Genomic DNA, 16,167 nt, shown 5'->3' on the forward strand with positions numbered 1-16,167 from the left:
GGAAAATGCAATGACAAAGTACTTAGAAAGGGACCCAAAGTGCTCTAGTATTATCAGTGCCATCACAGGAAAGCTAAGCCTTACTATGACAACAGCTAGCTAGCACGAGAATTCTGCTTTCCCCCAACACTAACGCATCTGAGAGGGGAAACTGATTGCAGATGATAGAGGAAGTGAAGGGCATAAATTTAGTCATATGCCTAAATCTTTGCCAGATTGAGCCCAAGAAAGATTATATTGAGACCATCAGTTCCTTTCCTTTTCTCCCCACCCACCTCCCAGTGCAGGCTCCTTTCAATTATGCCTTCTGTGACACTTAAACAAAACCTGTTGATTTAATAAAAAGCCCGGTTCCCCTGCACAGAGTTGAAGCTCATCTCCCCTTCACTTTCATCAAGGATGAGAAAGATGGAGAAAGGCACTCCTGTCTAAGCGGGAGTTTAGCTTTGGCAGTCTGAACAGCCCTCAGGAGGCGTGTTCTTTCACTTCACTGATGACAAATAGGGCATAGATAGATCTCCTGGCCCAAGTGCCAAGCTGAATGTCCAGGAAAGGCGGTATGAACGCTACCTGGAAAAAGCTGTCTGGACTAGAACATAACAACAATAGCCAAGACTAGGGAATAACAGTCAGAAGAGTACACAGGTGTATCCTGGTCTTACCAGCCTGCCCATCCCTGCGGCCAGACTTTGTCGTGGCCCAAGTGGTTTCTACAGTTATTCTCTGGCAGTGCTGAGATGTGGTTAGAGATTGTGGTTGCAGTCTTTCATCCCAACTGAAAAAAAGCATGCAGCAGTCACAAAACAGCAAGAACCTTTTCCTTCTAAAGCTTTTCCTGCCGATACCTCTGTTTCTCTGTGTCCAACTAGACAATCACAACTTAATTTGCAGGTGCATTTACTCTCCACAACTTTAACTGATCCCTGGCAGAGCTGTTGGTTGCCCATCTTTGGTAGGAAACAAAAACCTTCAGTGCCTTAGTTCAGACATTTCAAATAAACTCCACAAATTAGTAAACATTTAGAATCTAGTCCTTGATTATTGCTTAGGATTACAAGCCAGTGAAGATAAAGTAGGTGTTAAGAGGTGAATCATCTTTTTTTCCATGCCATAAGTTCTATTCTGCAGAGAGTTTGTAAAAAAGGAAAAGCCAGGTAATTGATTCAAACTATTAGGTATGTAAAAAAGCTAAAAATCTCATTTCAAATACACTGTCCTTTGCTCCCATCCAGTCTACCTTGTACCTAAGTATTTGGCTCAGTGTACTGCTGCTTATCTTTAACTATCAAACTTAAATATACAAAATGTAATTGAAAAACAGGCAAGTTAACAACCCAGAGATTGAGAATTACTGTTCATCATCATAAAAATGATTGTAACAAGTGACAGAGCATTTGGTAGAGAGAACTTGGTAGAGAAAAGCCTTTGTTCCTGACTGCTCCCCCACAGACAATTACCCTCATGTATGTAAACTACTGGTTTTGCTCGGCTGAATGTCTTCACTTTTTTTCCAACTCAGCATTTTTATATGGACCTTCATAATGCCATCAGGAGGGAAGTAACAGCTTCAAAACAAGCACTTTGAAAGACAGTAACAGAATGGCTGACAATTACAAAAGACTCGCTCTTCCTTATTCAGCACTACCACATCTGAAGAGGAGGAGAAACTGGTTCTCCTATCAGTACTCAGCTGCATGGAGGTTTTTCACTTGCGTTGGTCTGTATTCCCAGAGTTTAAATGCTGACACGAAATTCCCATGGATATTAATAATTATGAATCAGATAAGAACAGGTGTTATTGATTAATTGTAATTTAGTGGGAAATAACCACTTCTCAATTTTTAGTGATGAATAAAATTTTATTAGCAAGCGGCGAGTGAGCAAAACAGCGCTGGGTGTGCCGGGAGTCTCTGCTCTACCAAGACACACACCTTACAGGACAGCACTGAGTCCCTTTATAGTGTAGGCTTCATCCATATTCATGATGGGCGTACCCTGAGGGGTCTGCAAAGTTGTAAACAAGTTTCCCGGGCTTTTCTCCTGTTTTCGCGGGCTTTTCTCAGGTTTCCGTCACAGAAGGGGGGATGACTCAGCACAAGTGTTTTTGTAGTGGCTTGGAGATGGGGGCCATTTTAGCTCCCTTCTAACAACTGATTTTAACAATAGAAACTATATACATATATCTTATTTCTTATTTACATAAGAGAATTACAAAACTGTTTGGCCACAACATCCTGACTACAACTTCTTTTTCCCCTTGAGATTTGAATAACAAATACCATATATGTTTTATTACAACAGGGAACCAGACTTTCTATGTCTGTATGTGGAAGAGGGAAAAAAAGCATCTCTCAACTATTCTAGCTAGACATACATACCTCCAAACCAGACAAAACTGGCTTACTCCTCTAACCCAGGAGGGAACACACAGTGTCCATCAGAGGCTAGAAAGGTCACAGAGCTTCTATTTTCCTTCTTCCAAACTAGTCCACAGATGGGAATCGGTGCAAAACAGAAACACACCACACCTTTGGTTTTGCTCCTCAATCACCTTCAGTAGCAGGGAAGTGTATGTCTGAAAGAGCATTTAAGCACAGAGTTAAGTCCAAACACCACAACTAATCTAGAGTTAAGACTTTAGTACTTGAACAACATGACTTTGCTTTCTGATAGATAAAACAAACATTTGCTTAGGTTTTTGATGCTGAACAACATTTAATATGTCCTTGTGAAATTAAGCTGAAACCACAGACAATAAAACTCAAATGCTAATCTTTTTAAAAATACCTTTTTTATCCATGTTTGCAAAGAATCAGAGTCTTGTGTAGAAAGGGGCTGTGCTATAAATGACAAATGTGTTCCTAAAGGCTCCAATTACCTAGTAACAAAGAAGGGAAATAACCAAACATTATGCTAACATTGGGTTGGTTTGCCATAGTTACATCCTCTGATGTTTCTGTGACTGGTGACCTTTCAGAATAAATACTACAGGGAATAGTCTGTTCTGTGAAATGCATTTCATTTTGTTCAAGAGGCCAATTTAGTGCTTTCAGGTTTTCACAAGGTCAATACAATCTATGTACACACAAAAAAAGAAAAACAGAACTACACAGACTTCTGTCTTTTCATTAGATACACTGTGAAAAAAACCCAAAACAATAGAAAGGAACTTCCAGGATCTCTCCCACACAGAAGGCAACTTGCATTTCACTGCAGGAACCTTAGTGTCACCAAAATCTTTGTTTTCTTGCAATAAAACATAACTAATACACACACTTGGTCTAATGGGAATTTAAGACTCAAAGAGACCATCTGGGTCATTGAAACAATTTCTTTGAATCAGTGATTAACCTGAAAGGGTCTAAGAAACATATATGCCAAGTACCACAGAGCATAGATGATGTTCTATTATCTCACAACGTATGACTGAACACCTTGGGACCAAAGCATTATTTTGACACACATAAACTCCTAATTATACAAATTTATCATTCTTTTTAACCCAGAATGGTAAAACAGACTCCTTGATCTCATGAACACTGCTAATCAAATTTGCTGTATTTATCCTTAATTTTGACAGAGAAGTCAGATAAAGAAGCCTCGGAGTTACTTTGGTGCCAGACATTTCACACACGGGAAAAGAAAACAAAAGCATTGTGTAACTCCTGTACAACAGGAGACAGAGATACCTTTTTTGTTTACAAAACCTCTGTATATCCACTGAAAACAGAACTGATAGTGCTAAGACATCAACCCCTCATACTTTTTGTCTGACTGCTCTATATGTGGCAAGCACCAACTGATTTGCGTTTCCTCCCTTTATAAAATTTACTTAAAATACCAAAGGAGACATCTATCTTAATTTCATTTCCTCTTAGAAGGAAAAAAAAAAAAAAAGAAAGAAAAAAAAGAAAGAGAACAAGCACACAAACCAGACAGGAAGGTACAGCTACCCCTGCTGCAGTGGTTATGAGGCATCAGTGGTCATGGATTGCAAGTGAGAAAATCCCCACAAATTACATGACATGATCTAGTCTCCATTCACAAGCACAGCTGCAATCTAGCATAAGCTGGAATTGATACACCTGACCTAAAATCCTAAACCAAGGAAAGCTGCCTGATTTATGACCTCCTTATTATTGCCAGTTTTCAGTCCTTAGATCCTCCCAGAACATATAAACTAAACAACGCACACATAAACCAAGTAATTTTTAGCATGGATTAATTCCCACATTTTGAAGCAAATGCAAACAGCACTGGATAGACACATCATGACTGTTTTCATAGGAGTAGCAAAAACTACCTAATCAATTAAAACATTAAAAAAATATATATATGAGAATTTCCTGCAGAGAGAAATAGGCTGGAACCCTACTTTCACTGAATGAGAAAGTCTGTGGTTAAAACATAAAAAAAATATTCTCTGCCCCTATTAAATTTGATTGTAAGCAGACTGATTTCAGTCACAGCACAGACTGGCATAAGGAAAAAGGAAGAAGACATAGTTCTACATTTAAATACTTTGCACTAATGTAGTGCTCTGTACCCACAGGTCTTCAGACACTTCATAAAGTGTGAATAACTGCTCTTCTCATCTCCCATTTAAAGAAACAAAAGCAACAATGCTAAAACAAAAAGTAGTGAGAGAGCTGAGAAAGGACTTGCAGACAGGTCTCACCTCCAAACCGAAACACGTATTTGGATCAGTTTGACCCAAAATGAAAATTAAAATATCCATGCCCCCAACTGGAAAATTCAGTTGCAGTATTCCAGAGTCATTCTCCGATTTTTAACTAATTTGCCTAGGCAGGATCAGTGCTGACATGGAAATATGAAAGACTTCTGTTTGAAAAAATCAGAATATCCTGATTTTCTTAAAAGGAATTCCCATTTTTCTCAGCCAGTCACAGATTCAGGAAACACCTTCAGTTCCTGAGAAGTTGTATTCTCAGCAAAATTGGCTATTAATTTAGCAGTGCTTTGCGTTGGCCGATTAGCAGTCAAACCTACATTTCATCAGACAGAACATGCTGTCTTCTATTTGATATGGCAGAGCCCTGGAAAGACTCCTCCTTCATGCTGTTTATTGAAAACAGGATCCATTTAGGTATAAAAACCAAACAAACAAGCAAAAAAAACCTCTTGCAGTTTCAGCAAGTTAACTCATCAGTATTGGCTTCTGTGATAGATAGTAAACTATTTATTCATCAAATTCAGTTAAAACAATGGAGAAGTAAATCACCACCTGAGCTATGTAAAGCTAATATTGCTACATTGTATAAAACTAACCGACTAACAGCAAGCGCTTAGCTTAACTAACATAATAAATCAAGGCTGTGTAGGGGGTAGGTAGAAGATATAGTGGTGCGTCCTTATCAGAGCTTTAACAGAGACATGTAGAGACAAGAGGCAAGCAGAGACATGTCAGAGAACTACAGAGGCTGCGCAGAACCTTGGGGTGAAAAGTTCAACGGCGAGGAAGAGGAGATACTTCATCTCTACGACCACTATTCAGGACTCTGCAACCACCGCCCAGAACTGTTGAAGTTTACTGCGCAGAGAAACCTCATTAAAATATGAAGCGGGGGTAGGCGGGGATAGATTATGAATATATATGAGAGTTTCATTAATATACATCACTTTGTAACACATAAGCAAGACGAAAAAACTTCGAAAGTGCGCGCCGTTGGTGGAGTTGAACTCCCCAGCCGCCCAGCGCTGTTTTGCTTGTTGCCGCTTGCTAAATAAACAATTGGAATTTTTATTGGCCCTGTCTCACATCAATTTGAGAATTTACCTATAACAGCTTCCTTTGTTGAAGCACCTTGAGCCTATTAGAAACATACACCTTCACTGACATCTTGCTGTTCTGCTTGGAAAATTCAGCAAAAAGCTACCTATTTATCTTTGCATGTACATCCACATAAGTTATGTCAGCTGGCTGTCACCAGTGTGACCAAAGTTCTAGGCACACAGGTTACTGACCTCAAAACACGCTGTTTGAAGTCCTTGTTTGACGTAATTTGTGTTATTCTCTACGTCAATAGCTATTTCATCTGTTGTCTACTATATTTACAACTGAACAAAATAAAGAGAATAGAAACTATTACTCAATGCAGTTTTCCTTAGACATTCTCCTGTCTCACTACAGGAATAATTTCAGCTATGCTAGCAAATATCCTACCTTTTAAGAATAAGGATGTATAGGTATCTGCAATGAACATGAATAATTTCTAATGTTATTAAAAACTCAAAACTTCCAATTTAAGAATCATAGTTGAGAAACATGAACCCCTCACAAAAATGTGCCTGACTTTCCTCTTCATTACTTCAGCTGAAAATCATTCAGAACTACTACAATAAAATCATGCTCCGTATTTTCACTGCACGATGAACATGCAACGTGGAGGTAGTATCTGACTTTTTTTAGGGAAGAGTGTACGTATAGCCAAATGAAACTGCGTTCCCAGCAACCAATAACACTGAACTTTGATATGAATTAATGATACAGAGGAAGGGCAGGAACAAAGGGAACTGGGGGGCAAAGGGGAAGATAAGCAACAGACTTGCCTAAAAAGAGGCCAGAAATCCCAAACTTGTGGTCTGTGTTCTCTTCCCATCAGAGGCAGGCATGGGCATTAGCTGTGGTTTCAACAGATCAGACCTGCATTGTGATATTCCCTTACAAACTGCAGCCAAGGAGGAGGGGCAGGGCAGGGAGAAAAAAAGAAAGAGAACAGAGACAGGGGGTTACAGCCAACAATACAATATATCCATCCCAAGCAAAGATGGCATGGATCTTCCATCATCCCCATGTCAATGTTCTCAATAATATTCATCAAACAATTTATTAAGAATTCTGAGGTGAAAAGTTTGTTCATAGGAATGTTCCTGTGATGAGGCTTTAATAAATCACAGTTCCTGTATGGAAAGAAATACATACCACATTAGACTTCCCTTGTCAAAGTTCACTGCTGAGATTCTTGGTGGCCACAGCTGCTTTAGACACCCAGTAGCTACTACAGCATTCACCTAAAACTGAAACCAAAACATCAGATAAGAAAAATTGGCATGTGTAACACATACTCAAGCAGCACTGTGGCATAATTTGCAGCGTATAGCTACATTTGTTATACCTGAAATCAAGCCTCATGTTTATTTGTAACAGCAATAGCCATCTGATTAAATAAATAATAAAACTATAGCATCTATTTCTGAATCATTTGTCTTGGATAATTAATTTGCCAAGAGCATGAGTCACCCAGTTAGAAATGAGTTAGAAAATTACTCATTTCTAACTTTATACTAATATTATCCTTAAAATAAAAGGATTCCTCCCTTACCCCTAAATTGTTGCATGTTTTGTTTCTTTTCACAATGCCAAAATCTGCTTTATACAGAATTTTTGGATTGTTGGAATAATTATCTTAGGTTTATAACGCCATTCACCCAGAAAGATCTTACGGTGCTTTATAAATGTCTGTGTATTCTTCAGTGCACCCACATACATGATGCAGTACATGACAGTACTTGGCAACACTATACAAAAGCACCTGACTGGAACTGCAGTCAGATCCTATAATCTGTTGAAACAGCAAAGGGAAACTCAGATGCACAAAACTGAATTACTAACAACAGAATTTTGCTGTTTACAGCTCAGTTTTTGCAAAATGGGGTTTATTCTGACTACAGAGGGTCAGATCAGCCAGTGCTTGGTAACACTCATCATTTCAGTGGAAACCTTTCCATTTCTTCAGATTTCAGCTGTGAGCAAACTTTCAGTAAGGAAGCCTGGCCTGCTTCAAAACTCTTCTCATCCTTGGCTGCAGCATGTTGTGACAACATCAGGGCAGCATTAAATGGAGAACTTTATGCTGAACAACATTTGGAAATACTCTCTCTAACTCTGCAAGTCTGGATATGCCCAAAGGCTGCAATCCAGCCAGCCTCCTGCATATTTGACTCCTTGCTGAAGAATTGCCAAAGATGCAACTTCAGAAGCAATTTAGCCAATCTAAGACTGCCTAATAGATGAGAAACAGCCCTGCTCTTTTGTCCCACCAGCATTTCTGCCTGCTCTTCTGCTGTCCCAGCACCTGTTTGGCCACATAGATCTACTTGCTGATTTGGCTGAAAATAATGGTATAAAAACATGTTTAAAAAACTAGCTGCTCATTAATCAACCCTTTGAGAAGCAACAGAGACTTCATGAGTTTTCATCATCTTTCATCTGCTGGTGCACTTTCAGGGAAGAAGACTGTGCTTCTCTTCAAGGACTGCAAAGAACACTGTAGTCCCATCGCATGGCACAAATACAGGCTCTTCTTTTCAGGAGTATGACTTCATTCTATGCAGGGCAGATGTCTAGTGTGTATTAAGCTCCCTGCCTTCTGTTTTTCCTACAGGATGGGCAATGGCCAGCCTGAAATACTACTAAAACATAAGCTTACAAAAGAAAAAAAAAGGAAGATGAGCTCAGACCAAAACAGGAAATGCCCTGGGCCATTTGTTATTGTCAAAGAGCCATTATTTTCAAGTCCTTTAAAGATGTGACTGGTTAAGAAATTTGTTTTCTAAATGTTAATTCCTTGCCCTTTTATCATGCTTTAGGATAACTGTGTTACCCAATATTAGACATTAAATTTAACATCTAAACTAAGAGGCTAGAAAGCAAGGTTCCTCCAGGGGGCAATTCAGGTTATGGTTATATTGCTTAGCTGTACCATGTAGCATAACTGGAAAGAACAAGAGTTTAACTTAGGCCTGAAACTATTCTGAGCATTTCTCACCACTGGCTCTACAGGAAGCCCAAGTTAAAACATCTGAAGGTCAGTGGCATGACTATCCCACTCCAGTCACATCTTCACTTAAGTTCAAGGAGAAGCCCTGAGTGCCCAAAACCATGATGACATTCCGAGGAATGGTACATAACATCAGAGAATGGCACTAGTTTCTGAGGTCAAGACAGACAGTTGACACTTGCCAAGGATAAAAGAAGCTCTGTCTTGGGTGTCAGAGCCAGAAAGATGAGTAATACTACACTGAAATACTGTAATGGCTGCACTGTAACATATCCTGCTCCTTGGATTTAGCCCATGTTACATGAGCAGTAAGCTTCTTACTCTTGAACCACATCTTTTTGAGGCACCTTATATTTTTGAGACACAGAAGTGTCCAGTCTTCTGGCTTCTACACAGAACTATATATATATATATATATGTACACACACACCCCCCTTTAGTGGAGATCTTTCAGTTTCTTCAGCTATCAGATAAATATCTGATATTTATTTAGATATATCTTGGTATCTTGGCCAGTTTCCCCATTTCAGAATGGCATGACTCTAGATATGTATTGACTTCATGTTCCAATTTATTTACCTTGTTAAGCTTCTAGTAAGAGGACAGCAACAGTTGAGAATGTAACGAGCAACAGAATGCCTTTGGTAAAGTTTTCTGGGCTGTTCTGAGGGCTCTGGGACCATTAGACAGCTATTTACAGCCTCTGTTTTATATAACACTACAAAAGAAGAAACAGTATTCTCAAAAAAGTAATCCTAAGGATTAAAGGTTGAATTTCTTACACCATGAAGAATTTCCATAAGCAGCCTGGAACTGAAATAAAACTTCTGAAACCTCAGTTGAAATAAAATTCAAACATATGTTTCATTTCAGGAAAGTCAATCCTGAGATTTTTACCTTTAAATAATGGTTACCCATGTTGGTATTTACACAGCTCTGTGGATGATTGAAAAAGAATCAACAACACATGGAGAGAAATAGTTTTACTAGTAAGATTTGGAATTCATGCCCAGCCCTTAACCTGGAGGTTTCAAGCTAACATACTGTCTGCAAAAAAAAATAATTAACATCATGTATGGCAAAAAGTGCAAAACAGGCCTAGTCCCAGACTTAGAGATAAAAAGACATTATGCAAATATTTGCAGAACATAGGCACAGGTTTAGAAATTAAAAAAAAAAAAAAAAGAAAAAGAAAAAAGGGGACATTTTAGGGAACCAAACAATATTTGGATACACAGTTCAAACACCCTTCATGAAATATAAGCAGCACATATAAAAAACATTTTCTGAAGTAGCCAGTGTTCCTGTACTGTATCTGTCCTTCTGCATTAACCATACCACTCTATTTTTATGTCCAAAGGATGTAACCTTGAAACCCATAGGAAAACTAAGATGGCTGTGTGAAAACAGCGGCAAAGCTCATACTGACTTCTCTAAGTACAGGATTCGATTTATTATTCCAGCTGTATAGCCATTTCTAACAGTATGTCCTGAGACATCAGTAGAATGTCGACTAGGAGAGAAGAATATTACACACCTAGTTGATACCAACCGTCACTCTTTCTGCTTGTGCTTTCTATGGCAAGGTTTCCAGTTATGTGATTACCAGTAACTCAAAAATGCCTGGTTTACATGATTCAGCATGATCACAACCCAAAGTGAGACAGTGTACCGGCTCTGGCTGGGATGGAGTTAATTTTCTGGGGCACATCACAAATGCCCCAGAAACTATATTTAGCAACCAGTTCTACGGAAAAGCCATCTATGCAGACTTTTCTTAAAAATAAGACAGCACGCAATTTAAGAGCAGTCATCTTTTCTTGTATAAATACACTTTCACAAAAAAACCTTTGACCGTATATTTTTTAAACAATAGTTTTACTATTCACAACATGTATCTTAAATACCTGATAGCTAAGCTATTTGCTACATGACTATGAATCAGTCAGACAAAACAGACTGAATGTTTTGACATTTGACAACAAATTGCATCAGACATTGACACTGACAAACAAAATGAATCAAACAGACAAAACATTTACAGGACAAATACTTGTGTCACAATGTGAAAACAGTTCTTACCATTTTCTCCAACGGAGGCCACTTTTGCTGTTACATTGACTACTGTGATACTGTGTTGTTTGGCCTGATCAGCCAACTCCTGTCTAAATGCTTCAGCCCCTTTCAGCAATAAAGAAGTAAAATACTTAGCCATCACTGGTGGTCTTACAGCATCTGTGCCAGAGTTACAGAAAGACCCTAGAAAACGCAGAAGAAAAATAAAAGTTGGGTTTTTTTCCCCTCCAGTTAGTAAAGCTTCAGTTTCCTTTGGTAGTAAAACATATAAATATATATATACGCACATACATACACAAAATATTTCTCAATTATTATTCATCTTGGAGTCTATTAAATTTTACTCCAGATTGGCAGTTTAAATGAGTAGGGTATGTCACAGAAACATTTAAGAAACATACTTTATCATCATTTATGCTGTGATGATGTTAAAAAGCTCCTGTGAGGTTAAGAATGCACTGTATTAGGCAAACATGAGTACAACTGCGCTAATGGAAGGCCCTAATGATCCTGCCTTGAAAAGCTTCCTAATCATAGTAACAAAAGATTTAAATGGATGGATGGATGGATGGATGGATGGATGGATGGATGGATGGATGGATGTAAAAAATATACAGCACACTAATACTGAAAAAAACTGCATTACTAATTCCTCAAAATATCCAAGCCATTCACTTATTTTAGTTGCTAGAGCCAGTATAGAACACTATTACTGTGAGGCACTTGGTTACACATGCTTCTTTAAGAGCTGTTCGAATTAAAGTAACCTGAGAACCTAAGTACACTCATACACTTGGTAAGCGTAATGATCCAAGACACACAATTATGTTTTCAGGTACATTTTTAAGCCTGTTGATGAGAGATAGAAGTTTCTGATTTCAAAATGCTAGATCTGACCTTCAAAACAGTAATCATTTATATTACCGTATTGCAGAGAATAATCGATTTTGAAACTATTTGGTTTAATTACAAGATTAAAAGGTTGGTTAAAGCTGAAATGATCTCTTTAGCTCATCAGAGAATTATGCAATAAATCAAAGGGTAGAATGAATAACCAGGGTGGAGGGAGAAACAGCAATAGCTTTTTTGTCTCAGTTGCACTCTTTCCAAGGACTAAGTCTTGAGTTATTCAAATTGAACAACATACATCTTAGTAAATATAGTTCAAATCTTCTCCTATGTAAAACAATACAGCTCCTGCTCAAGGAGTAATACTATGTTTGCCATGTACATGCTTTCAAATGAAGCTATGAAGATTTGAAAATTATATGCTGAGCACATGTAGCACATTTTTATAACACAAAACCCTGTCATGGGACCAGGTGGCCTCCATGCATCTATGAAAAGCACACATGCAGCAGTACCTAAACATGCCTTAACACAACCATGCCTCCAGCTGTGAGCTCCCTGTCTCTTCTCTTCTCAGTGAATGACTTTAAACGACCACAGGGCAACAGGCAACCCCAACACCTTACTTGCCACAGCAGCCAGCCCTGGCGCTGGGAAGCCGCCAGAGGCCAAGTGTCAAGGCCCGAGTCCAGCACCAGGCGCTATGGCTTGCCTCCAGCAGCCCATCAGCGATCCCCTCCTTCCTCCCCAGGCCCCCGGCTGGCTATTTCACACTGCCATGTGCTGCTCAAGCCCCCTCTTTGCCGGTGGGTCTGGGATTCATTTTCCAGACTGTATTTTATGCTTCCAGAGCACCTCAAGGGAGCGGCCTCATGACCATCCGCCAACTCCTTCCTCCCACCCTGCCCGAACTCCCGCAATTACTCAGTTAACCAAATTACCCATGAAACAGCCGCAGCATTTGGAGGCCGGCGGCTGGCAGAAAGCCCCTGCCCCTGGGGAAAGGGCCCCGACTACAGATACCGCCGGGGACGGCTGCGGCTCCGGTCCCACACCGCCGCGGGGCTCCAGCCAGCCGCCCCCCACCCTGCAGGGCCAGACCCCGCCTGCTCCCGGCCGGGGACGCCCAGCCCCGCTCGGATCTCCCGGGCCTCGACGCCGTCACCTGCCCCCGGGGCGACGCCTCCCGAGCTGGGGAGTGCCCGCGGCAGCCCCCGGGCCGAGCTGCGCTGCCACGCTGGGCGCCTTCTGCCGGGGCTGGGCGTGAGGGCCCGGCGGGGTCAGGGCGGCGGTGGGTGGGCTGTGGCCTCGCTTCGCGCCGAGGCGGTTTCCTCCAGCGCTGCCGGGCCAGCGGGGCCGGTGGGGCCTTGGCGGTGGGGCCGAGGTGCTACGGCTGGACGTTACGGCGGGCCTCGCGCTCCGGGCCCCGTCACCTTGTCTCCCGTCGTTAATTTGACGTAAGTTCAGGTCCCTTTGAAGGAAGAGACGCTGTGCTGGCCGACTGACACCGGACCGCAACGTGAATATCGTCTGCTTGCCAGTGACTGCCTCTGCGCCCCTCGGTTCAAGGGAAGGCTTGAACGTATGCACGCTGATGCACAACAATTACACGGACAAACTCAAGTCATTTTTCTCTTAAGTTTGTGCCTTTAAAGCTAATCTTGAGCAGGAAACAAGCAAATAGTTGAAGAATTGAAAGTCAGCTGTGGAAAAAATATATTGGATGAACTGGGAAATGTGACACTGAAGAAGCAGCTTATTGCTTAAAAGACATAAAGGAAAATATACCTATATCAGTAAAGAAGAATGCACAAATCAACAGCCTGCAAAGTCATGAGTTCACAAAATCAGCTGTATATGACTTAGAAATAATGTCACCTGAAGGCAACTGATGGCACGGGGCCAACGAGGGTACCACTATATAGGTTCAAATTAAAGGCAGTGTGAAATGCACCCACAGGACTGTGCAAATCACAAGATCAATGACACGCACTGCCCTGAAAGACAGGTGAAAAGGGGCTGATATGGCAGACTACCAAGAAGGTAACGCAGCACACCATTTTCCTCCAAGGCACCTCTGTGACAAGGAACGGGAGCTTTCCTGCCAGTCAGCTCCAAACAAGCCCTGCAGAAGAAGGACTCTCCTCCAACCAGGATGGGAAGGCAGCGCTGTCAGGGCACAGGGAAGCGCAGCAGAACCAGGAGTGCTGAGGGGAAACTGAAGTGCTTTGTCAGTTCCCCGGGGAAGAAGAGTTGAGTACAAAGACGCTGAAGCCAGTTCTGGTTTGGCTGCTGCTCAGATGTGCTGAAGGATGCTGGGCCAAGTCCCAGAAGTGTTGACTGTGTCTCTAATTTCTTCTGACAGCAGTGTAAAAGCTACCCGAGATACGCTGTCTCAGAGGGCATCATCTCATCACTCTGATGAGGAGACTATCCACAACTTTTCAATCCTGTCCCAAATATAAGGAGCATAAGTTTCTAAGGGTAATGACGAGAGCTGTAACAAGTAATTCATAAAAAAAATCTTTTCCCCTTGCAGAGTGGCACCCTTGCTCCACAAGTTATAGAGGACTTAAAAAGAAACATAATCAAATTTCAGGAGCTAATGAGTTAACACTTTTGGCAGCAGATATTTTTGTTGCAACTGGCTGTCCTTGCACAAACTACTTTAAGGAGAATATATTGGTGAAAAGCCATATAGGTTATTTACATAGATAGAGTTTCATCATCTCCCACTCCAAAACAGGCTGGGTTGGTTATGCTGATGTAATGTTTTCTTTATCATGGTTTGTGTGAGGCTAGGAGCACATGTTAGATTGTGTTTTGCTCTTTTAGTATGTTGATGGTAGTCCTTTGAGATACTAGTTTAAATTACGCAGCATGTGCAGTATTTTAAAATCAGTTTCAGAAATCTAATATTCAAACAAAACCAAAATACTGCTTGTACTATGAGCTTTGTTATGCCCCAAGTTCTGCAGAAAACAGCACCCAACATTTTTAGGAATATACCTTGAAAAATATTCCGAGAAGATCTTCAGTTTTCCTTTTCAACAAGTAGAAGAGAACAACTTTCAGGTTTGCTCACAGGAGCTAATTTTCCCCTTTATTTGAGAACCATTCTCAGTCCCTTCCTGGTATGAAAAAGGTGGTTTGGCATTAGGTTAGTTCAGTAGTTTGAATTCACTGTTCTGTTCAGGATAGAAACTAAAATACTTTTTAAAAAGTTAGCCTAAGTCTTAAGGAATGTCTACAAGAGCTTTTCAGTTTTGTTTGGCAAGCAATTTCAAATCCAAAATCGCATCACTTTCTGCTGTTAAAACACACCGACTCTTGCAACATGGCCTGCATCTGAACTGAAATCAAGCACACATCTCTTACTGATACGACACAACCTCTGTTTAACGAAAGATGGGATATAATCTTAAAGACAACCTCATCAAAGCAGCTGATACAGGATCTGTGTAGAATTATTCTTTTACAGAATTGCTTGCACTAGCTGGCATTTTCTTCAAATGAAAGACAAACGTTTGGTTTTGGTAGTTATTGACTACTTTCAAGTTACTTTTCCTTTTATTTCAATTTAAAACAGGCAGACATTCTTTATTAAAGTTCAAAGAATTCCTGTCTGAGTCTAAAGAGAAACTTATGGTGATTTTTGTTACCTAAATCCATACATTTCCATACCCTGACATTCTAGAAAAGGATGATCTGTTTGGCATTATGATACTGTTTTGAAAATGAAGCCAAAGGATTTCTCTTACTGATGTTTAAGAAATTAAATCCCTATCATGCAAACCTGGTACCAAACAGTAATTTCCACCTGGGGAAAGTTTTAAACAAAGATACCTTACAAAGTGTTTTCTACAGCTGTCACTCTGTCAGTATTGTAATCCAGGATGAGGAACAAGACAGCCTGAATTTAAAATTGGAGTTTCCCAATTGTGCTGATCCCTGCTCCGATATAGGGCATCTGCAGCTTGAGCACGTCACCTGGCCTCTTCCCTTTCACTGCCTGCAAACAGTGATTATATACAGACTGCAAAGCCTCAGCTTGCCTCTCAGCCTGCAAAACGCCTGTGGAAATAGCATCACTTTCATCACCCAGAGTATCGACAAGCTCGAACTTACATACATCCTTCTGCCAGACCTGAGGGACCAAAGCCCGGGCACTGCAGACGGCGAGGCAGGCAGGTGAGGGCAGGCTGCGGGGCAGGCCCGGCGAGGCCAGGGCGCCTTCCCGGGGCAGTCGAGGTCGTGCTGCCGCTGAGAGGGCGGGCCCTGGCGGCTCTGGGTGCCTGCAACACAGAAGCCTCAGAGAACACCCCTCGCAGCGCAGCGCGCCCCCACTGCGAAGCCCAGCCGCCGCCTCAGAGGAAACCTCCCCCCCGCACCGCCAGCCGGGCTGCCCGGCCCGGGCCCGGCCCGGCCCGGCCCCGCAGCG

The 16,167-nt window shown here is 41.2% G+C and overlaps 1 long non-coding RNA gene across 1 annotated transcript; it reads right to left on the reverse strand.

Moving 5' to 3' along the window:
* Window positions 1–1,832: 1,832 nt before the first annotated feature.
* LOC141938746 (uncharacterized) lies at window positions 1,833–14,790 on the reverse strand. The gene is made up of 5 exons (XR_012627386.1): window positions 14,736–14,790; window positions 10,884–11,060; window positions 6,944–7,038; window positions 6,571–6,689; window positions 1,833–2,575 (listed from the first exon to the last, which is right to left on the reverse strand). It is a non-coding gene; the product is annotated as an uncharacterized LOC141938746 (long non-coding RNA).
* Window positions 14,791–16,167: the final 1,377 nt, after the last annotated feature.

This window comes from Strix uralensis, unplaced genomic scaffold (genome assembly GCF_047716275.1).
Source record: "Strix uralensis isolate ZFMK-TIS-50842 unplaced genomic scaffold, bStrUra1 scaffold_285, whole genome shotgun sequence".
Taxonomy (NCBI): Eukaryota; Metazoa; Chordata; class Aves; order Strigiformes; family Strigidae; genus Strix; species Strix uralensis.